Source organism: Arachis hypogaea, chromosome 16 (assembly GCF_003086295.3).
Source record: "Arachis hypogaea cultivar Tifrunner chromosome 16, arahy.Tifrunner.gnm2.J5K5, whole genome shotgun sequence".
Taxonomy (NCBI): Eukaryota; Viridiplantae; Streptophyta; class Magnoliopsida; order Fabales; family Fabaceae; genus Arachis; species Arachis hypogaea.
Window position 1 is genome coordinate 53,480,400 of NC_092051.1, and position 24,758 is coordinate 53,505,157.

Sequence of the window (24,758 nt, forward strand, 5' to 3'; positions counted from 1 at the left end):
ATGAGCAGGAACAAGGATAAGAACATTCTTGTTGAAGCTGATCCTGAACCTGGAAGGACTCTGAAGAGGAAGCTAAGGGAAGCTAAAGCACAACTCTCTGGAGAAAATCTGACAGAAATTTTCGACAAAGAAGTAGACATGGCCGAAAATAATAATAATGGTTGAGATGCAAGGAAGATGCTTGGTGACATTACTACACCAAATTCCAAATTACATGGAAGAAGCATCTCAATCCCTGCCATTGGAGCAAACAATTTTGAGCTAAAGCCTCAATTAGTTTCTCTGATGCAACAGAATTGCAAGTTTCACGGACTTCCATCAAAAGATCCTTTTGAGTTCTTAACTAAATTTTTGCAGATCTGTGATACTGTTAAGACCAATGGGGTTGATCCCGAGGTCTACAGGCTTATGTTTTTCCCGTTTGCTATAAGAGACAGAGCTAGAATATGGTTGGACTCTCAACCTAAAGATAGCCTGAACTCTTGGGATAAGTTGGCCATGGCTTTCTTGGCTAAGTTCTTTCCTCCTCAAAAGCTTAGCAAGCTTAGAGTGGATGTTCAAACCTTCAAACAGAAAGAAGGTGAATCCCTCTATGAAGCTTGGGAGAGTTACAAGCAACTGACCAAAAAGTATCCTTCTGACATGCTTTCATAATGGACCATCCTGGATATATTCTATGATGGTCTGTCTGAATTATCAAAGATGTCATTGGACCATTCTGCAGGTGGATCCATTCACCTAAAGAAAATGCATGCAGAAGCTCAGGAACTCATTGACAAGGTTGCAAATAACCAGTTCATGTACACTTCTGAAAGGAATCCTGTGAGTAATGGGACGCCTCAGAGGAAGGGAGTTCTTGAAATTGATACTCTGAATGCCATATTGGCTCAAAATAAAATATTGACTCAGCAAGTCAATATGATTTTTTAGAGTCTAAATGGATTGCAAACCACATCCAACAGTACTAAAGTGGCATCTTCTGAAGAAAAAGAAGCTTATGATCCTGAGAACCCTGCAATAGCAGAGGTGAATTACATGGGAGAACCCTATGGAAACACCTATAATCCCTCATGGAGAAATCATCCAAATTTCTTATGGAAGGATCAACAAAAGCCTCAACAAGTCTTTAATAATGGTGGAAGAAATAGGTTTAGCAATAGCAAGCCTTTTCCATCATTCTCTCAGCAACAGACAGAGAATTCTGAGCAGAGTCCATCTAGCTTAGCAAATATAGTCTCTGATCTATCTAAGGCCACTCTAAGTTTCATGAATGAAACAAGGTCCTCCATCAGAAATTTGGAGGCACAAGTAGGCCAGCTGAGTAAAAGAGTCACTAAAACTCCTCCTAGTACTCTCCCAAGCAATACAGAAGAGAATCCAAAAAGAGAGTGTAAGGCTATAACCTTACTTGGTGTGGCCGAACCCAGAAAGGAGGAGAAGGACGTGAATCCTAGTGAGGAAGACCTCCTGGGATATTCACTGACCAATAAGGAGTTTCCCTTTGAGGAACCAAAGGAATCTGAGGCTCATACAGAGACCATAGAGGTTCCATTCAACCTGCTTCTGCCCTTCATGAGCTCTGATGAGTATTCTTCCTCTGAAGAGGATGAAGACATTACTAAAGAGCAAGTTGCTAAGTACCTTGGTGCAATCATGAAGCTGAATGCCAAATTATTTGGTAATGAGACTTGGGAAGATGAACCTCCCTTGCTCACCAATGAACTGAATGCATTGGATAGGCAGAAATTACCTCAAAAGAAATAGGATCCTGGTAAATTCTTAATACCCTATACCATAGGCACCATGACCTTTGAGAAGGCTCTGTGTGATCTGGGGTTAGGCATTAACCTTATGCCAATCTCTGTAATGGAGAATCTTGGGATCTTTGAGGTGCAAGCTGCCAGAATCTCATTAGAGATGGCAGACAACTCAAGAAAATAGGCTTATGGACTAGTAGAGGACATGCTAGTAAAGGTTGAAGGCCTTTACATCCCTGCTGATTTCATAATCCTAGACACTGGGAAGGATAAGGATGAATCCATCATCCTTGGAAAACCCTTCCTAGCCACAACAAGAGTTATGATTGATGTGGACAGAGGAGAGTTGGTCCTTTAACTGAATGAGGACTACCTTGTATTTAAAACTCAATGTTCTCCTTCTATAACCATGGAGAGGAAGCATGAAAAGCTTCTCTCACTGCAGAGTCAACCAAAGCCCCCACAGTCAAACTCTAAGTTTGGTGTTGGGAGGCCACAACCAAACTCTAAGTTTGGTATTGAACCCCCACATTCAAACTCTAAGTTTGGTGTTGGGAGGTCCCAACAATGCTCTGAATATCTCTGAGGCTGCATGAGAGCTCACTGTCAAGCTATTGACGTTAAAGAAGTGCTTGTTGGGAGGCAACCCAATGTTATTTAACTATATTTAATTATTTTCCATTTCTATTTTATGTTTTCTTTAGGTTGATGATCATGTGAAGTCACAAAAACTACTGAATAATCAAAAATAGAATGAAAAACAGCATTAAAAATAGCTCACCTTGGAGGAAGAACTTACTGGCATTTAAATGCTAGTAAGAAGCATCAAACTGGCGTTTAAGGCCAGAAAGAAGCATCAAGCTGGCGTTAAACGCCAGAAACAAGCACCAGACTGGCGTTTAACGCCATAACAGAGCATGGAAGTGGCGTTAAACGCCAGAAACAAGCAGCAAGCTGGTGTTTAACGCCAGACATGCACTCTAAGGGCATTTTGCATGCCTAATTGGAGCAGGGATGCTATGTCCTTGACCCCACTAGATCTGTGGACCCCACAGGATCCCCACCTATCCCACCTTTTCTTCTCTCCTCTTCACACCTTTTTATAACTCTCTTCCCCAAATACCCTTCACCAATCACCTCCATACCTCTTCCCCAAATACCCTTAACATTACAACCACCACTTTTCCCCCTTGGACGAATACACCTTCTCCCTCTATCTCCTCCGTTTTCTTCTTCTTCTACTACTTTCTTTCTTCTTTTGCTCGAGGACGAGCAAACCTTTTATGTTTGGTGTGGTAAAAGCATTGCTTTTTGTTTTTCCATAACGATCAATGGCACCTAAGGCCAGAGAAACCTCAAGGAAGAGAAAAGGGAAGGCAATTGCTTCCACCTCTGAGTCATGGGAGATGGAGAGATTCATCTCAAAAGTCCATCAAGACCACTTCTATGAAGTTGTGGCAAAAAAAAAGGTGATCCCTGAGGTCCCTTTTAAGCTCAAAAAGAGTGAATATCCGGAGATCCAACAAAAGATTAGAAGAAGAGGATGGGAAGTTCTCTCTAATCCTATTCAACAAGTTGGGATCTTAATGGTTCAAGAGTTCTATGCAAATGCATGGATCACTAGGAACCATAATCAAAGTAGGAACCCGAATCCAAAGAATTGGCTTACCATGGTTCGGGGGAAATACTTAGATTTCAGTCCGGAAAATGTAAGGTTGGCGTTCAACTTGCCAATGATGCAAGAAAATGCATGCCCCTACACCAGAAGGGTCAACTTTGATCAAAGGTTGGACCAAGTCCTCATGGACATATGTGTGGAAGGAGCTCAATGGAAAGTTGACTCAAGGGCAAGCCGGTTCAATTGAGAAGACCGAACCTTAAGCCTGTAGCTAGAGGATGGTTGAAATTCATCCAACGCTTAATTATTCCTACTAGCAACCGGTCTGAAGTTACTATAGACCAGGCCATCATGATCCATAGTTTCATGATTAGGGAGGAAGTGGAAGTTCACGAGATTATACCTCAAGAACTCTACAAAGTAGCTGACAAGTTCTCCACTTTGGTAAGGTTAGCCTTCCCTCACCTCATTTGCCACCTCTGCAATTCGGCTGGAATTGACATAGAGGGAGATATCCTCATTGATGAGGACAAGCCCATCACTAAGAAAAGGATGGAGAAAACAAGAGATCATGGACCTCAACAAGAGCATGAGGAAATTCCTCACCATGAAATCCCTAAGATGCCTCAAAGGATGCACTTCCCTCCACAAAACTATTGGGAGCAAATCAACACCTCCCTAGGAGAATTAAGTTCCAACATGGGACAACTAAGGATGGAACACCAAGAGCACTCCATCATTCTCCATGAGATTAGAGAAGATCAAAGAGCTATGAGGGAGGAGCAACAAAGAAAAGGAAGAGACATAGAGGAGCTCAAGAGCACCCTTGGTTCTTCAAGAAGAGGAAGACGCCACCCTCACTAAGGTTGACCTGTTCCTTAATCTCTTTGTCTATTTATTTTTCTCTGTCTTTCGTTTATTATACTTTATGTTTATGTTTGTGTCTTATTACATGATCATTAGTAATTAAATGTCTATATCTTAAAGCTATGAATGTCCTATGAATCCATCACCTTTCTTAAATGAAAAATGTTTTAATCACAAAAGAACAAGAAGTACATGAATTTCGAATACATCCTTGAAATTAATTTAATTATCTTGATGTGGTGACAATACTTTTTGTTTCCTGAATGAATGCTTGAACAGTGCATATATCTTTTGAATTTGTTGTTTATGAATGTTAAAATTGTTGGCTCTTGAAGAATGATGAAAAAGGAGAAATGTTATTTGATAATCTAAAAAATCATAAAATTGATTCTTGAAGAAAGAAAAAGCAGTGAATACAAAAGCTTGCGGAAAAAAAAAAAAGAAAAGAAAAATGGCAAAAAAAAAGAGAAGAGAAAGAAAAAGAAAAAGCAAGCAGAAAAAGCCAATAGCCCTTAAAACCAAAAGGCAAGGGTAATAAAAAGGATACAAGGCTTTGAGCATCAGTGGATATGAGGGCCCAAAGGAATAAAATCCTGGCCTAAGCGGCTAAACTAAGTTGTCCCTAACCATGTGCTTGTGGCGTGAAGGTGTCAAGTGAAAACTTGAGACTGAGTGGTTAAAGTCGAGGTCCAAAGCAAAAAAAGAGTGTGCTTAAGAACCCTGGACACCTCTAATTGGGGACTCTAGCAAAGCTGAGTCACAATCTGAAAAGGTTCACCCAGTTATGTGTCTGTGGCATTTATGTATCCGGTGGTAATACTGGAAAACAAAGTGCTTAGGGCCACAGCCAAGACTCATAAAGTAGTTGTGTTCAAGAATCAACATACTGAACTAGGAGAATCAATAACACTAAATAAATTCTAAGTTCCTATAGATGCCAATCATTCTGAACTTCAATGGATTAAGTGAGATGCCAAAACTATTCAGAGGCAAAAAGCTACTAGTCCCGCTCATCTAATTGGAGCTAAGTTTCATTGATACTTTGGGATTTATAGTATATTCTCTTCTTTTTATCCTATTTGATTTTCAGTTGCTTGGGGACAAGCAACAATTTAAGTTTGGTGTTGTGATGAGCGGATAATTTATACGCCTTTTGGCATTATTTTTACATAGTTTTTAGTATGATTTGATTAGTATTTAGTATATTTTTATTAGTTTTTAATTAAAAATTACATTTCTGGACTTTACTATGAGTTTGTGTGTTTTTCTGTGATTTTAGGTATTTTCTAGCTGAAATTGAGGGACTTGAGCAAAAATCAGATTCAGAGGCTGAAGAAGGACTGCAGATGCTGTTGGATTTTGACCTCCCTGCACTCAAAGTGGATTTTCTGGAGCTACACAAGTCCAAATGGCTTACTCTCAAGTGCGTTGGAAAGTAGACATCCAGGGATTTCCAGCAATATATAATAGTCCTTACTTTGCCCGATTTTAGATGATGCAAACTGGCGTTCAACGCCAGCTTTCTGCCCTATTCTGGAGTTAAACGCCAGAAACAGGTTGCAAAGAAGAGTTAAACACCAGAAATAGGTTATAAACTGGCGTCAAACTCCAAGGAAGACCTGTACATGTGAAAGCTTCAATGCTCAGCCCAAGAACACACCAAGTGGGCCAGGAAGTGGATTTCTACATCATTTACTTCTGTAAATCCTAGTTACTAGTTTAGTATAAAAACTACTTTTAGTGATTTATTTCACATCTCGGGAACATGTTATGTAACTTTTACGTTCTGAGACCTGCAGGGGAGGCTGGCCACTCGGCCATGTCTACCCTATTTTCACTTATGTATTTTCAACGGTAGAGTTTCTACACACCATAGATTAAGGTGTGGAGCTCTGCTGTTCCTCATGAATTAATGCAAAGTACTATTGTTTTTCTATTCAACTCAAGCCTATTTCTTCTCTAAGATATTCATTCGCACACAAGAACATGATGAATGTGATGATTATGTGACGCTCATCATCATTCTTACTTATGAATGCGTGTCTGACAAACACTTCTGTTCTTCATGCAAACAAGCTTGAATGCATATCTCTTAGCCTCCTGATTTACGATCAGAGTCTTCATGGTATAGGCTAGAATTATTGGCGTCCATTCTTGAGATCCGGAAATTCTAAACCATGTCTGTGATATTCCGAGTAGGATCTGGGAAGGGATGGCTGTGACGAGCTTCAAACTCGCGAGTGCTGGGCGTAGTGACAGACGCAAAAAGATTACTGAATCCTATTCCAGCATGATCGAGAACCGATAGATGATTAGCCGTGCGGTGACAGCACATTTTGGACCATTTTCCCTGAGAGGACGGGAAGTAGCCATTGACAACGGTGATGCCCAACATACAGCTTGCCATGGAAAGGAGTATGAGTGATTGGATGAAAGCAGTAGGAAAGCAGAGGTTCAGAAGGAATAAAAGTATTTCCATACGCTTATCTGAAATTCTCACCAATGAATTACATAAGTATCTTTATCTTTATTTTACATTTTATTTATCTTTTAATTATCAAATCTCCATAACCAATTGAATCCGCCTGATTGAGATTTATAAGGTGACCATAGCTTGCTTCAAGCCGACAATCTCCGTGGGATCGACCCTACTCACGTAAGGTTTATTACTTGGACGACCTAGTGCACTTGCTAGTTAGTTGTGCGATGTTGTGACAAAGAACTAAGATTATGAACGTGCGTATAAAGTTTTTGGTGCCGTTACCAAAGAATGAATAATCACGATTTTGTGCACTAGAGACTCCCAGGGATTTGCTTTAAAGCTTACATTCAACAGAAGGAAGGAACGTCCAACATGCCTCTAGCAGAGCAAGCCTCATGTTCATCCCAATGAAGACACGTCCAATGTGCCTCTAATAGAGCAAGCCTCACGTTCAACATGATGAGAGGCACGTCCAACATGCCACTAGAGGAGCTCCCATGGACTTGCCTCCAAAGCTTGCATCAAATGTGAGCAAGGGCACATTCACCATACCTCCTAAAGCCACCTTTAGTGGCTCAACTCCAACCACACGTCCAACATGAAGAGAGGGACATTCAACATGCCATTTTGAAGCACCTCCAGCGGCTCAACTCCAACCACACGTCCAACGTGGCTGTTTACGTCCAACACATGGGCTAGCCAACCTCTAGGGCCTCTTAATTTTTTTCACTAATCTTTAAGCCTCTATGCTTGAATGAGGGAATGAATATTAGGCACAAAGCCCATGTTATCTTTAGCATTAATTGAGGATTATGAGGAGAAGGATCTAAAGCTAAACTTGAGAAGGAGAATATTAATTAGTTAGATTTGATTCTATTTTAATTTGATTCAGTTTTGAATTTTAAATTTTAGGTTTAAGGTTAACATATATATGGGAAGGGAGACAGACAGAGTTCTCTTTCCCCAACCGTTTTTACAATTCATAATTTTAGGTTTTTCTTTGATCATGAGCAACTAATCTTCTCTGTTAAAGTTAGGAGCTCTATTTATTACCATGGATTAATGTTATTACTTTTTTATTCTTGATTTATGCCTTGATATTTTCTTAAGAATTTGGTTTTTGTTCTTCATAACAAAGATTTGAGTTTATTGGGAAATAGCTTGAATCAGAATTGAATTCTATATGCATCTTGAAAAAGATTGTTTCATAGAATTTGTAACAATCCATATTTTTTAAACTTTTCTTATAAATTATTTATGACCTATTTTATTAATTTGAACTATTTATTTGAAAATTATTTTATTAGATATAATCAAGTTGATTGTATGATTATTGAAGTTTAAATTGACAAGGATTATTATATATAATTTTATTAAATGTTATATTTTTCATAATTGAAACTAGAATTTCAGTAATTTATGAGTGCTAAAATTATATGATATAAATTAAGTAATTGATATTTTGCTAAACATCATATTTTGAATTATTAATTATGAATAATTTATGACTTATTTTATTGGAGCTTTTATTTTTAGAAACTATTTTGTTAATGGTATTTAAATTAATTTTTATGAAACCTTGAGTTTACATTAACTAAGATTATTATATAATTTTGCTATAATAAGATATTTTACATCATGTATTGCGAATGTTTCATCGTGTATCCTTTATTATTATGTTACTAATGTCATTTATATTAGTAACTAATATATATTCAACCCTATATATATATACACTACTTGTGTTTTAATATATCCAACTTTCATAATTATCCGTTTAAGATATTTATAACTTGAATCGTTGACTCAGCAGCTTAAGCATGTGACATGTGGCCCTTTAGTGACACCCAACGCTTCCTTATATACATTATCATCATTAAGCATTATTCTTCCTCATTTTAACAAAGCCATGAGAGGGAAAAAGAGACAAACCAAGAGAAATTTTCATGGAAATATAAACCTTCCGAGTTTCATTTCTTGAGCTCCTAACTCCAATAAAAAAATCTAATCCAATTAAAGTGTTCGTTGATGACGGAAATTTACTGTATCACTACAAGAACTCCTTCGGCAAGTATATCAAATTATCGTCAAGTAAAAAACTCACTGAGAGTGAGGTCGATCCCATGAGGATTGATTGATTGAACAACTTCAGTTTCAGGGTAATTTATTTAACCTAATAAAGAATAAGTGTTGAGTGCAGAAAATTAACTGACAGAATTGTAAAGGACTTGAAGATAGAGAAGGCAATAAAGTGCTGGAATGTAAGAGCATAAAGATAAATTGCTAGAAAATAAATGACAGAAATGTAAATGACTAAATTGTAAAAGGAGAATGGGTTGATTGACAGAAATTAAACAAAGCTATAAAGAACAGGGAAGATAAGAATGGGGTTAGGAGATGTTGCTTCTCCAGATTAATTTAAGATCATTTCATCTTCAATCATTCAACTCATTGACCTCTTGGCAATCATGATTGATTGAATCCCAATTACTTTAATTCAAACTCTCAAATCTTGATAATCAGCCAATTCTTTGGTCTAATTGCTCATGAAGAGAGATAAGCTTGGTCTCTGATTTTACCACACATCCTCATAGATCCAAGTAGTGGGTGGATTTAATGTCACCATATCCAATCCCAAAACCCAGATATACTCAATATGAGAAGGGATTTCAAGCATGATTTTATGTTTTCTCTTCCAAGGTTCTCATGAAACCCAAATTGCATTCAATCTCTTTTCCAAGATAATTGAATGCTAAGCATGAAGAACGAAATTCCTTCTAGCAAATCAATGAGAGATTTAGAGAAGAAGAAATTCACTATCATTAATCCATTAAGTACAAAGAGCTCCCTCCCCCAATGAGAAGGAATTTAGCTACTCATAGCTTAGAGAGAGAGTACAAGAGATAAATGTAAAGTAATGTGAAGTAAAAGTTCCCAACCCCTTTTTAGTACTCTCATGGGGTATTTATACTACTCCTATTACTAGAAATGAAAAATTCAAATAGAATAGTGATGCCAGGGCATCTTGGCTAGTTTTACTAGCCATTTTTTGTATGCTTTTAGTTGGTTTCATGCATTTTCTTAGGAAATAAGCAAGTATTTGGTTGAAAATACATTCATACCATGATTCAAGCAAACATTGTGAATTTTGAATGATTTCATGAGAATTACGCATGAATTGAATGATAAAATGGATGATTCATAATCTCATGATTAAGAGCAAGACTTTGATGCACTTTGTTTGATTGGTTTCAGGTAACAAGAAGCAGAGAAGAGCCACATTAGTGGCTATGTTAGTGCCACTAACGTGGCCATTAACGTGGAAGGAAGGAAAGTTTGGAACGTTAGTGGTAAAAGCAAACACCACTAACGTTAGCGAAGGGCAAGAAGACCCACGTTAGTTACATTAACGTGGGAGCTAACTTGGAAGAAAAGAGAAGCCCCAACGTTAGTGAGAAAGTTAATGGTATTCACTTTGAAGAAGGAGCAGCGTTATTGGCAAAAGTGAGTGCCAACAACGCTAGCAAAGCAAAAGAAGACCCACGTTAGCTTCCACGTTAGTTACATTAACGTGGGAACTAATGTTGAAGGAAAGGGAAACACCAACGTTAGTGGAAAAAGTGAGGGCCACTAACATTTGCGAAGCAAAGGAAGACCCACGTTAATGGCCACGTTAGTTACACTAACGTGGACATTAACGTGGGCAAAAATCTCACCTGGCAGCCTGACCATGCCTTCTTCAAACAAGAATTACTTAAGCCCCAAAGCTCCAATTGAGGTGATTCCAGTTGCGTTAGAAAGCTGACATTCAGAGCTTTCCAAAGATATATAATACTCTATAGTGGGCATGAAATTGAAGCACAAACCATAGGCATCTTTTAAGCCCCAAAACACCAACTGGGTAGCAAGTATGACGTTAGCCACACTAACTTTAGCACTAACGCCACACTTGTAGCATTAGTGTGGCTAACGGCAGCAATAACGCCAAGTCACCCTGGACCTCAATTTGATTTACTTCTCTTTCAAGTCCACTTTAAAGCTCAAGCAAGCAAGCCCATAATTGTCAACCAATCAAGGCCACAAGAAGCATCTAGAATAGGAATTTTTATTTAATTGTAATTTACTTTTAGTTTCATTTCATTTTATAATTTAGGAGAGCCTATATGAAGGCCTTATTTTTTACATTCAGGGCATTCGGGAATCGGGGGATTGAAGTGGGGTCTTCGGACTCCCTCCCCTCACACACTTTCTTTCTTTTCTATTTTGGTAGAGCAATGATCAACTAACTCTTTTCATTAGGTTAAAGAGCTCTATTGTGATTCAATGGATCAATTGTAGTTCTTATTCTTCTTCTTCTTTCTTTTTTCTTGATTTTACTAGAGAGCTTTCGATCTTCATCCAATTGGGTAATTGTTTCGGAAGAGAAATTGCTCATACTTGGATTTCTTCTGAACCTTGGAAGAGGAATCAGGAAATCATGCTAGAAATGCTCTCTCACATTAGATTAGATTGGGGGTTGGATGGATATTGTGACATTTAATCTTACCAATACTTTGATCTATGAATGTGTGTGGTATAATCAGTGACCAAACTTCATCTCTTCCCATGAGCAATTAAGTCAAGGAATTGGGAAATTGTTCAAGCTTAGAGAGATTGGATTGCCAAGGAATTGGGATCCAATCACTTAAGATTGCCAAGGAGATCAATGAATGCATTAATTGAGGAAGTTATGAGAATGAACTTGATCCGGAGGATTGCAATATCTCTTGATCCCAATGTTCATTTTATTTTTAGTTCTTACATTTACTTTTCTTGTCATTTTACTTTTCTGCACTTTATTACTTTTCCTTTCTTTTCTATCAATTTACAATTCCTCATGCTCATCTTCCAAATCTGAACCGTCTGACTAGGATAATCAATTAACCATTGATTGCTTAATTCGTTAATCTCTGTGGGATTCGACCTCACTCTTTTGTGAGTTATTACTTGACGACAATTCGGTATACTTGCCGAAGGGAAATTTATTGAGAGACAAGTTTTTCATCATCAAGTTTATGGCGCCGTTGTCGGGGATTAATTGTGATTAACAAACTACCGGTTGATTGATTTACTAGATTAGACACTTTTCTTTTGTCTTTGTTTTCTTTTGTTTCTTATTTTCTTTTGCTAACTAACTGTTTGTGATATTGCCTCACTAAGAATCCTTCATTTACTACAATGGAGATTCCAATTTCTTTTGGTGATTATTGTTTGAGACAGAGCTTTTTGCAGGAAAGAAAGGAGCATCCATCATATTTTAGTCAATCAAATTTCATGGGAAACTCTCCACCACCACAGAATGATTCACTTTACTATGCTCATGGTGGGTGGGAGTATCAAGAACATGAAATGGGGTACTTTTCAGAGCCACAAAATGGTCCATATTTTGGCGAATTTGATCACTACTCAAGTTGTGGCTGGGAAGATCAAAATCAAAGAGATTTCACTCATTCATACCCCATTCATCAAGAGCCATCACCTCTCAATTATACAACCTCACCTCCAAGTTTTACATGCCTAAATTCTTCATCATTTGAGTATGCCTCAGCACAAAAGTCTATCCCAAATCCATACAATTCATTTCACCATCCACAAAACTCAATCCACTACCCACAAGAGTCATACCACTTTCAGAACACACAACAACAAAACAACCAATTCCATTCACAAGCCAACCCCAACCAACCAATACAACCTACCCAACCTCCTTTAGATAGACTTGCTAGGATGGAACTCATCATTGAAGAACTCAAAAAAAGTAGAGAAGAAGATAGACTCGCTAGGATAGAACTCCTCCTTGAAGAAATAATAAAGACAAACGAAGAGGAGAAAATAGCAAAAAGGGACCATGAAGAAAAATTGAGACAGAATGCACAACTCTATTCTGAAGAACAATTCATTGAAGAGCTAAGATCACAAAGAGAGACCACTCCACTCTCTCCAGAAACAGAGGAGTTCATTCAAAGGTCAAGAAAAAGGGAGGTAGTCAATCAAGGGAGCCCAGACTCCAATGAAACAGAGAGTTACATAGAGGGTGAGTTCATTGAACCACCAATTCAAGAAGCTCTTGATGAAGAGGATGCTCCAACCATCATACAATACCCAAGTAATGAAATCAAGGTGGTGAAGGCAATCAACATGAGCACTAAAAAAAGGATGGTGACCAAGAAAAGAAGGACAATATCCATGAAGATGAAAAGGTCAACCAAAAGCCATCCCACCCCTACCCCAACAATCAAATTTACTCAAGCTAACAACAAAAGAAAGCTTGCTGGGGAGAGGCACTCATAACAAGGGGCATTAACTGGCTCCTCTTTCCTCTTGAGGTCATTCCTCTTAATAAACTGGAAGAAGAGGAAGAAATTCATGAACAACATGTCAAGCTAATGACATTAAAAGAGCACTTATTGGGAGGCAACCCAACCGTAGGTAACATTTTTCTTTCCTTGCTTAGTTTACTTTCAATAATTTGACATATGATTGCAATCTAAGTTTGGTGTTGCCATGCAACAATTTGATTTTCAATCTTCACTGGGCACTTGCAACATTCTAAATTGAGAGTGTCACACTAAGTTTGGTGTTGTCACTTATCTTTCATGCAAGGTACCAAGCACACCACTTATTAATGCAATCAAAATGTCTCTGTTGTATCTCTTGTGCCTTTATTGTGATCCTTAATCTTGCTTGCTGAAACACATGCATACTCACACTTCTTTCTAAGACATTCATGATCCATCATAAACCCTATCACCATTGTTTTACTTGTTGCTTGAGGATAAGCAATCATTATAAGTTTGGTATGGGAAGGGGAAGAATAGGAGGAAAAGGACAACAACAATGAAGATGAACTACAAGGTGGTAAAGTTCTTTTTTTTTCTTACTTATTTCTAGCACTTTAATTGCATGATTGTCTTCTATTTTCTTTGTATGCATGTGTGATTACTCCTTGTGAATAAGCATAATTTGATATTTGATTTATAACATGTTGATATGATATCTTGATTATCATCTTGAATTTTGCTTGCACCCATTACACTTAAATTGCAAATTATTCTTCTGAAAGGAAAATATTGAAGAATTTTATAAATCTTGGGGCAAGCAAAAGATTAAGAGGAGTGGAGGTTCTGATTGTATGATTGTGTATTGAGGTTGCATGTTTGTGAAAACTTGCATGGGAGTTCATAGACAGGAAATGAAGTTTAGAGAAGTATTATGGAATTTCTCAAACATCTATTGATCCAAGAAGTAGTAACAAAAGAAAACAAAAGAAAAAGAAAAACAAAGAACAAGCCCAAGGCTCTGAGCATCAATTACTAGGAAGAAAAAGAAAGAAACAAGAACTCAAAGAGTTATTGTCCTAGTTAAATGCTTGTGGTGGATTTGTATCAAAGAGAGAGGCTTGAGCAAGTAAATCCTAAGGGGTGCTTCAACACCTAATACCTTAGACCAACTGGTTTGGGAGTATTGTTTGAAAGCTTATCTTAAAAAGCCGCTTTGATACATGACGCCTAGAGTCGAGGCCAAATTCCAAAAAGAAAGAAAAATGCTAGAAAATAAGTGCTGCTTCAAGGTGACAATCTATAAAGAGATTTCCATAATATCATTTGAATGAAAGTCCTAAGATCTAAGACTTCCAAAATGTAAGGACTAATGAGCACTGGAATCCTTGCATAAGCATACAAATTAGAGTTCATCCCACTGCCACTTATTCACTTCACCCACTAAGGCATCATAAGCAATTCTTCAATACATTCTAATTAAGAAAATTCTTTGTGCATAGTTCTTTTCTTGCTTGGGGACAAGCAAGATTTAAGTTTAGTGTTGTGATGCCAGGGCATCTTGGCTCGTTTTACTAGCCATTTTTTGTATGCTTTAGGTTGGTTTCATGCATTTTCTTAGGAAATAAGCAAGTATTTGGTTGAAAATGTATTCATACCATGATTCAAGCAAACATTGTGAATTTTGAATGATTTCATGAGAATTACGCATGAATTGAATGATAAAATGGATGATTCATAATCTCATGATTAAGAGCAAGACTTTGATGCACTTTGTTTGATTGGTTTCAGGTAACAAGAAGCAGAGAAGAAACACGTTAGTGGCTACGTTAGTGCCACTAACGTGGCCATTAACGTGGAAGGAAGGAAAGTTTGGAACGTTAGTGGTAAAAGTAAACACCACTAATGTTAGCGAAGGGCAAGAAGACCCACGTTAGTTTCCACGTTAGTTGCATTAACGTGGGAGCTAACGTGGAAGAAAAGAGAAGCCCCAACGTTAGTGAGAAAGTTAATGGCATTCACTTTAACGAAGGAGCAGCATTATTGGCAAAAGTGAGTGCCAACAACGCTAGCGAAGTAAAAGAAGACCCACGTTAGCTTCCACGTTAGTTATATTAACGTGGGAACTAACGTGGAAGGAAAGGGAAACGCCAACGTTAGTGGAAAAAGTGAGTGCCACTAACGTTTGCGAAGCAAAGGAAGACCCACGTTAATGGCCACGTTAGTTACACTAACGTGGATATTTACGTGGGCAAAAATCTCACCTGGCAGCCTGACTATGCCTTCTTCAAACAAGAATAACTTAAGCCACAAAGCTCCAATTGAGGTGATTTCAGTTGCGTTAGAAAGCTGACATTCAGAGCTTTCCAAAGATATATAATACTCTATAGTGGGCATGAAATTGGAGCACAAACCAGAGGCATCTTTTAAGCCCCAAAACACCAACTGGGTAGCAAGTGTGACGTTAGCCACACTAACTTTAGCACTAACGCCACACTTGTAGCGTTAGTGTGGCTAACGGCAGCAATAACGCCAAGTCACCCTGGACCTCAATTTGATTTACTTCTCTCTCAAGTCCACTTCAAAGCTCAAGCAAGCAAGCCGACAATTGTCAACCAATCAAGGCCACAAGAAGCATCTAGAATAGGAATTTTCATTTAATTGTAATTTACTTTTAGTTTCATTTCATTTTGTAATTTAGGAGAGCCTATATAAAGGCCTTAGTTTTTAATTTCAGGGCATTCGGGAATTGGGGGATTGAAGAGTGGTCTTCGGACTCCCTCCCCTCACACACTTTTCCTTCTCTTTCTTTTCTTTGTACTTTTCATTTATGAATTTTGAAGTTTCAATTTTAGTTTTAATCTTCATCTTTACTTTTCTGCACTTTCTTTCTTTTCTATTTTGGTAGAGCAATGATCAACTAACTCTTTTCATTAGGTTAAAGAGCTCTATTGTGATTCAATGGATCAATTGTAGTTCTTATTCTTCTTCTTCTTTCTTTTCTCTTGATTTTACTAGAGAGCTTTCGATCTTCATCCAATTGGGTAATTGTCTCGGAAGAGAAATTACTTATATTTGGATTTCCTCTGAACCTTGGAAGAGGAATGAGGAAATCATGCTAGAAATGCTCTCTCACATTGGATTAGATTGGGGGTTGGATGGATATTGTGACATTTAATCTTACCAATACTTTGATCTATGAATGTGTGTGGTATAATCAGTGACCAAACTTCATCTCTTCCCATGAGCAATTAAATCAAGGAATTGGGAAATTATTCAAGCTTAGAGAGATTGGATTGCCAAGGAATTGGGATCCAATCACTTAAGATTGCCAAGGAGATCAATGAATGCATTGATTGAGGAAGAGATGAGAATGAACTTGATCCGGAGGATTGTAATATCTCTTGATCCCAATGTTCATTTTATTTTTAGTTCTTACATTTACTTTTCTTGCGATTTTACTTTTCTACACTTTATTGCTTTTCCTTTCTTTTCTATCAATTTACAATTCCTCCTGTTCATCATCCAAATCTGAACCGTCTGACTAGGATAATCAATTAACCATTGATTGCTTAATCCGTTAATCTCTGTGGGATTCGACCTCACTCTTTTGTGAGTTATTACTTGATGACAATTCGGTATACTTGCCGAAAGGAAATTTGTTGAGAGACAAGTTTTTCGTCATCAAATAGAAAATTACAATTGAAACTAAAGGAAATAACCATTCATTGGTGGCATGTGAGTGGCGCGTGAGTGGCATGGCACGCCCAAGGCAAAGTTGGCTTGGTGTCCCACGCTCAAATCTCAAGTGGCACACTCTATTGTGTAGCTGGCTTGGTGTGCCACGCCCAAGTTTCAAGTGGCATGCCCCATGGTGAAGCTGGCTTGGTGTGCAACGCCCAAGTCTTAAGTGGCTCGCCCTATGGTGCATTCTTCCATCTTCTTCTCTAAAAATTTGAACTGGCGTGCCACACTCTCACAAAAATCTTCAATCTTCTTCTCTGGATGATTGGCTTTGCGTGCCACACCCAGGTCTGGCGTGCCACGCACTTGTTGGTACACAAATGTTCCTTCCTGTTCTAGTGAACTGGCGTGCCACACACATGGTGCGAGCAAGGTTGGCGTGCCACGCCCAAAATACCAAGTGGCACGCCCATTGATGGTTGGCCTGGCATGTGAAAGAAAAATCATTGTCGGTCTAGAATTTCTCTTATAGAAAAGAATTACTTCGTTGTAAGCATAGCTCCAAACCAACTAATAATCCTCACATCAAATTTAAAAATATTGGTTGTCACAAGTACAAACCCCAATAAGAATTAAGCGAAGTATTAAAACCTCAGGTCGTCTCACAAGGAATTGCAATGAAGTGCTCAATTATTGGTTATGAAGGAAACAAGGGGGTTTGATTTATAATTGGCAAGAAAAGTAAATAACAAGAAAGTAAGTGATAATTAACTAATAAAAGGAAGAAAAAGAACTCTTGGCTAAGACTTGGAAATTGAGATCACCATCCTTGTCTACAAACTATATATTGACATTTATGAGGGACCAACCCATCAAGACTATTTCCATGCTTTAAGTACGTCAAAAGTCTACTCCTAAGCTTGAAGTACATCAAATAGGATTGATCAACATCAACCCATAAGTCCCAACCTATCTACTAATTAGCTTAATAGTGGGTTAGTGTCAATGGGTGTCAATTTGACCACTAAGGGTTCTCAAATCACCAAATCAATAAGACCCAATGACTCAAGATCACCCAATTCCTTTAGCCTAGACCAAGAGTAAAGAAAACTACTCTAAAATTGGTAAAAATATTTTAACAAACGCCTAGAGTGCAATAGAAGCAAATATCATAAAATTCAAGAATTAATAAAGGCTACAACTAACAAGAGCAAGAAATCAACAATAACAATGAAGATAAACATAAAAGACATGGAAACATAAAATTGAATTGAAAGAAAATAGAAATCTAACAAGGGTTCATGAAACATAAAAGCCACAAAATAAAGGGGATGACGAGTAAAACTAGAGGAGAAAAGATGTAACAACAAGAAATTAAAAGGGGAAAACTAAATCTAAAAAGAATTAAAAGTTGGATCAAAGAGAATTAAACCTAAACTAACCTAAATTCTAGAGAGAACGGAGAGCTTCTCTCTCTAGAATTCTAACCTTCAACATGATAAAAACTACACTATGACTTCTCCCCCCCCCCCCAATTCCCTTGCAATCGTTGGGTTCAAAAGCATTAGAAAATGAGTTGGATTTGGGCCTCCTTGAGTTCAGGAATCGCCCCCAGCGTATTGCCTTTAGTGAGGTCATGTGCCGCTTGTCATGCATACGCGTCATTGGAAAAATTTATCTCCACGCGTGCTCATGGCATTGAGTTCAGCAAATCCTCATTTCTTCATGAATTCTCCATTTTTGCATGCTTTTTTTTTTCATTCCTTTAACCCAATCTTTGCCTTCTAATCCTGAAATCACTTAACAAACATATCAAGGCATCAAATGGAATTAAAGTGAATTAATTTTATCAATTTTTGGGCCTAAAAAGCATGTTTTTACTCTTAAGCACAAATTAGGAGAAATTCACAAAACCATGATATTTTATTGAATAAATATGAGAAAAGTTGATAAAATCCCCTAAATTCAACACAAGATAAACCACAAAATTGGGGTTTATCAGTGTGCCATGCCCAGAGTCTCAAGTCGAACGCCCTCGATGAGGTCTTGACCCTTCTCTTCTGGGAAATTGGCCTAGCGTGCCACCCCCAGGTCTGGCGTGCCACACCTTTGTGGGAGTCTTCAATCTCCCTCTCTGGTTAAGTGAACTGGCGTGCCACGCCCAGGACTCAAGTGGCACGCCCATGATGATGGTTTGGGCTCACAAGCTTGGCGTGCCACGCCCATAGTACCAAGTTGCACGCCCATTGAAGCTGCTCCTTCCCTTCTCCTCTGGACAATTGTAATGGCATGCCACGTGCAGCTTAGAAGATAGAACTGGCGTGCCACACCCAGCTTGGCATGCCATGCCCATTGTTGAACTTTGGAGATCCTTCTTCTGGAAAAGATGACTGGCGTGCCACGCCTGGCCTTGGCATGTGATAAACCACTATTTCATGGTTTATCTAGTTCTCAATTGAGTGGTTTTTATCAACTCTTTACCCATTTATTCATACTAATCGCATGCTTTATGTCTTCCTTCCTGATTTTGTGCTATGATTGAAAACATGCTTCTTTGGCCTTTATATTGCTAATATTAATCCTCTCTTATCACCATTAGATGCCTTGATATGTGTGTTAAGTGATTTCAGAGATTACAGGATAGGAATGGCTCAGAGGATAGAAAGGAAGCATGCAAAAGTGGAAGGAATACAAGAAGTTGGAGAAACTGCTAAGCTGTCCAGCCTGACATCTTCGCACTCAAACAGCTATAACTTTAGCTACAGAGGTCCAAACGACGCGGTTCCAGTTGCGTTGGAAAGCTAACATCCGGGGCTTCGATTTGATTTATAATTTTTCATAGCTTCCCTGAAGTTAGGCAACGCGAACGCATGAATGACGCACCCGCGTCGCATCTGTGAACTTCAATCCACGCGGACGCGTGGACGACGCCTCCGCGTCACTTGCCCGCGACCTGAACGTAACAGAAATCGCAGGGAGCGATTTCTGGGCTGCTTTTGACCCAGTTTTCAGCCCAGAACACACAGATTAGAGGCTATAAAGTGGGGGAATGCATCCATTCATAAATAAGCTCACAATACACAATTTTATGATTTAGATGTAGTTTTGAGGGGGAGGTTCTCTCCTCCCTCTTTTAGGATTTAGATTTAGGATTTTATTCGCTTTCAGGATTATCTCTTTCTATCAGGTTCATCATTCTTTTTTATTTATCTTTTCAATTTAATTTATGAATTCTTCTATGTTATAGATTACTCTTTTGAATTAATGTTATTTAAGGTATTTCAGTTTACAATTGTCCCTTTTATTTATATTACTGTTGCTTCCAATCTGAAGACATTTTTATTCCAGTAGATTTATTTTTCCCCTTTTGGTCTTGGTTAAGAAATCAGTAACTCAGGGGTTATCAAACTCAACGTGATCGATAATCGTTATCTTTGCTAATTGAATTGAACTTCAATAATCCCAATCTTTCCTTAGGGATTAACTAGGATTTGAGGATCTAACTAATTAGTCACTTGACTTTTCTTTACTTTAAGTAAAGGCTAACTAAGTGGAATTAAGATTCAATCTTCATCATCATTGATAAGGATAACTAGGATAGGACTTCTAATTTTTCATACCTTGCCAAAAGTCTATTTTACAGTTATTTATTTATTTTACAATCTTTTACTTATTTTAACTGCAATTTAAATTACTTGTTCCTTATCTTCAAAACCCCAATTTACAATCTTCATAACCAATAATAAGAACATACTTCCCTGCAGTTCCTTGAGAAGACGACCCGAGGTTTGAATACTCGGTTATTAATTTTAAAGGGGTTTGTTACTTGTGACAACCAAAACGTTTGCAAGAAGGGATTTCTGTTGGTTTAGAATCTATATCTACAATGCGACTATTTTTATAAAATTTTTTACTGGCAAAAATCCTAACATCAGCATGCCATGCCCATTATAGTTCTTCAAAACCCCTCTCTGGTCACAATGCCTGGTGTGCCACGCCCAGCAGTTAGAGATAAAGAATAATTTTTGCTTGTCCTCAAGCAAATCATTGTGAATTGTTCCAAATATTTGAGACTTGACCCTTAAGAGAATGCAACCATAGTTAGAGATAAAGATTAAGGATCAAACATGCATGAGCTTTATTTTCTTTCTTATCACAATGAAATCCTTAGACTTTTCAGAACCTTTTTAAGTACTTGCTTCTAGAAGTATTAAGGTTGTTTTTTTGCTTTTGATTGTTCTTCTTTTCTTCTTTCATTATTCTTTTGTTTCTTTGATTGACCACGACTCTGAATGTTTTGTCTCAAGACGACCTTTTAAGGTAAGCTTTTAATTGGCACTCCCAAACCAGTTGGTTTTAGGGTACTAGGTGTTGAGACACCCCTAAGAATTTACTTGCTCAGGTCTCTCTTCTTGACACATCTTCACCACAAGCATCTACTAGGATCTTAGCTCTTTGAGCCATTTGTTTCTTTATTTTCTTCCTAGTAGTTGATGCTCAGAGCCTTGGGTCTTGCTTACTACTTCTTGGTTCTATTTATATTCAAGGGTCATCCTCAGCATCTACTTGTTATATCCCCTATGTCTAGTTTTTCATTATGGATTACTCACTTCCGAAACTTCAATTCGTGATCTTATACTTGTTCCTCATCTCTTATTTTGAACTAAACTCACTTGGGTCTTAGTTCCTTACTTTTGTTTTGCAAACAATTCATCATTGACACCTTGTGGAAACAAACTAAATTCATTGATATTGTAAAGCTTAATGGTGCACGAATTGTAAATCACACTTTCTACAACTCGTACCACTAACCAGCAAGTGCACTGGGTCGTCCAAGTAATACCTTACGTGAGTATGGGTCGATCCCACGGAGATTATTGGCTTGAAGCAATCTATGGTTATCTTGTAACTCTTAGTCAGGAAAACAATGAAATAATTCACTTATCAAATTTGATTGCAAGGAATAAAAGGGCAGAACACAAATTATACTTGTATGCAATGATGGAGAATACGTTGGAGTTTTGGAGATGCTTTGTCTTCTGAAGTTCTGCTTTCCTCTGTTTTCTGATTCACGTACGCACGTCCTCCTATGGCAAGCTGTGTGTTGGTGGATCACCGTTGTCAATGGCTACCATCCATCCTTCTAGTGAAAAGGGTCCAGATGCGCTGTCACCGCACGGCTAATCATGTGCAGGTTCTCAATCGTACCGGAATAGGATTTACTATCCTTTTGCATCTGTCACTACGCCCAGCACTCGCGAGTTTGAAGCTCGTCACAGTCATTCAATCCCTGAATCCTACTCGGAATACCACAGACAAGGTTTAGACTTTCCGGATTCTCAGGCACGCGTTCGTGGAGGAATGATGATGATTGTCACGTTCATCACATTCATATTGAAGTGCGAATGGATATCTTAGATAGGAATACGCATGTTTGAATGGAAAACAGAAATACTTGCATTAATTCATCGAGACACAACAGAGCTCCTCACCCCCAATAATGGAGTTTAGAGACTCATGCCGTCAAAAGGTACAAAGTTCAGATCTAAAATGTCATGAGATACAAAATAAATCTCTAAAAGTTGTTTAAATACTAAACTAGTAACCTAGGTTTACAGAAAATGAGTAAACTATGATAGATAGCGCAGAAATCCACTTCTGGGGCCCACTTGGTGTGTTCTGGGGCTGAGACTTAAGCTTCTCACGTGCCTGGGCTGTTTTGGGCATTCAACACCAGGTTGTAACCTGTTTTTGGCGTTGAACTCCAACTTATAACTTGTTTCTGGCGCTGGACGCCAGACTGCAACATGGAACTGGCGTTGAACGCCGGTTTACGTCGTCTATCCTTGATCAAAGTATGGAGTATTATATATTGCTGGAAAGCCCTGGATGTCCACTTTCCAACGCAATTAGAAGCGCGCCATTTGGAGTTTTGTAGCTCCAGAAAATCCACTTTGAGTGCAGGGAGGTCAGAATCCAACAGCATCAGCAGTCCTTTTTCAGCCTCAATCAGATTTTTGCTCAGCTCCCTCAATTTCAGCCAGAAAATACCTGAAATTACAGAAAAACACACAAACTCATAGTAAAGTCCAGAAATATGAATTTTGCCTAGAAACTACTGAAAATAAACTAAAAACTAACTAAAACACACTAAAAACTATATGAAATTAACCCCAAAAAGCGTATAAAATATCCGCTCATCACTTAACATTCAACATTTTCTTTCTCAAAATAAAACTAAAACATAAGGACTCTTAGAAGGACTCTTAACTCTTAAAAACAAACAACTAGCATATCAAAGAACTGCTAAGCAATAAATTCAGAAAATAGCTTCCAACTGGGACTCAACCACCTTTGCTTGTCATAATGCTTCTCCCTTGATCAGTGCATTGGTCCCTTCCCCATATCCTTTTTCTTGGAGGACACATTGGTACACGAAATCACAATCAGACTTTTGCAATTCCGCACAACTAACCAGCAAGTGCACTGGGTCATCCAAGTAATACTTTACATGAGTAAGGGTCGATCCCACGGAGATTGTCGGCTTGAAGCAAGCTATGGTTATCTTGTAACTCTTAGTCAGGATATCAATAATAATTCTCAATTTTAATTGGAACGAGTAAAAGAACATGGATTAAATAATACTTGTTATGCAGTAATGGAGAACAGGTTGAGGTTTTGAAGATGCTCTGTCTTCTGAATTTCTACTTTCCTACTGTCTTCTTCTTCACGCATGCAAGGCTCCTTCCATGACAAGCTGTATGTTGGTGGATCACCGTTGTCAATGGCTACCATCCGTCCTCTCAGTGAAAATGGTCCAGCTACGGGTTTCGTAGGTCTAATCATCTGTCGGTTCTCACTAGTGTTGGAATAAGATCCATTAATCCTTTTGCACACTGTCACTGCGCCCAAGATTTGTGAGTTTGAAGCTCGTCACAGTCATCCCTTCCCGGATCCTACTCGGAATACCACAGACAAGGTTTAGACTTTTTGGATCTCAAAAATGCTGCCAATTGATTCTAGCTTATACCACGAAGACTCTGATCTCACAGATTTGAATACTCTGTTGTCAGGAGAGGCAATCAAACTCGTAAACCAGGAACCAAAGGGATACACACTCAATCTAAGGTAGAACGAAAGTAGTTGTCAGGCACGCATTCATAGGTTGAGAATGGTGATGAGTGTCACGGATCATCACATTCATCATGTTGAAGTGCGAGTGAATGTCTTAGAATAGAAACAAGCGTGATTGAATGGAAAACAGTAGTAATTGCATTAATCCATCGAGACACAGCAGAGCTCCTCACCCCCAACCATGGAGTTTAGAGACTCATGCCGTAGAAGATACAAAATTCATATGTAAAAATGTCATGATATCCCAAATAAATCTCTAAAAGTAGTTTTTATACTCAACTAGTAACCTAGGTTTACATAAAATGAGTAAGCTAAGATAGATAGTGCAGAAATCCACTTCCGGGGCCCACTTGGTGTGTGTTTGGGCTGAGCACTGAAGCTTTCATGTGCATAGGCTATTCCTGGCATTGAACTCCAGCTTTTGTGCCAGTTTGGGCGTTTAACTCCAACTTTTATGCCAGTTCTGGCGTTTAACGCCAGAAAAGGGTAAGGAGCTGGCGTTTAAACACCAGTTTGTGCTACCAAATCTCGGGCCAAGAATGGACTATTATATATTGCTGGAAAGCCCAAGATGTCTAATTTCCAATGCAATTAAGAGCGCATCCATTGGACTTCTGTAGCTCCAGAAAATCTATTTCGAGTACAGGGAGGTCAGAATCCAACAGCATCTGCAGTCCTTTCTCAGCCTCTGAATCAGATTTTTGCTCAGGTCCCTCATTTTCAGCCAAAAAATACCTGAAATTACAGAAAAATACACAAACTCATAGTAAAGTCCAAAAATGTGATTTTTGCATAAAAACTAATAAAAATATAATAAAATGTAACTAAAACATACTAAAAACTACATGAAAATATCACAAAAAAAACGTATAAAATATCCGCTCATCACATATCACTAT

General features: G+C 38.2%; 1 non-coding gene across 1 annotated transcript; it reads right to left on the reverse strand.

The window, feature by feature from the left end:
• Positions 1–540: 540 nt before the first annotated feature.
• On the reverse strand, positions 541–648 carry LOC112760759 (small nucleolar RNA R71). Its single transcript, XR_003181183.1, has one exon. It is a non-coding gene; the product is annotated as a small nucleolar RNA R71 (small nucleolar RNA).
• Positions 649–24,758: the final 24,110 nt, after the last annotated feature.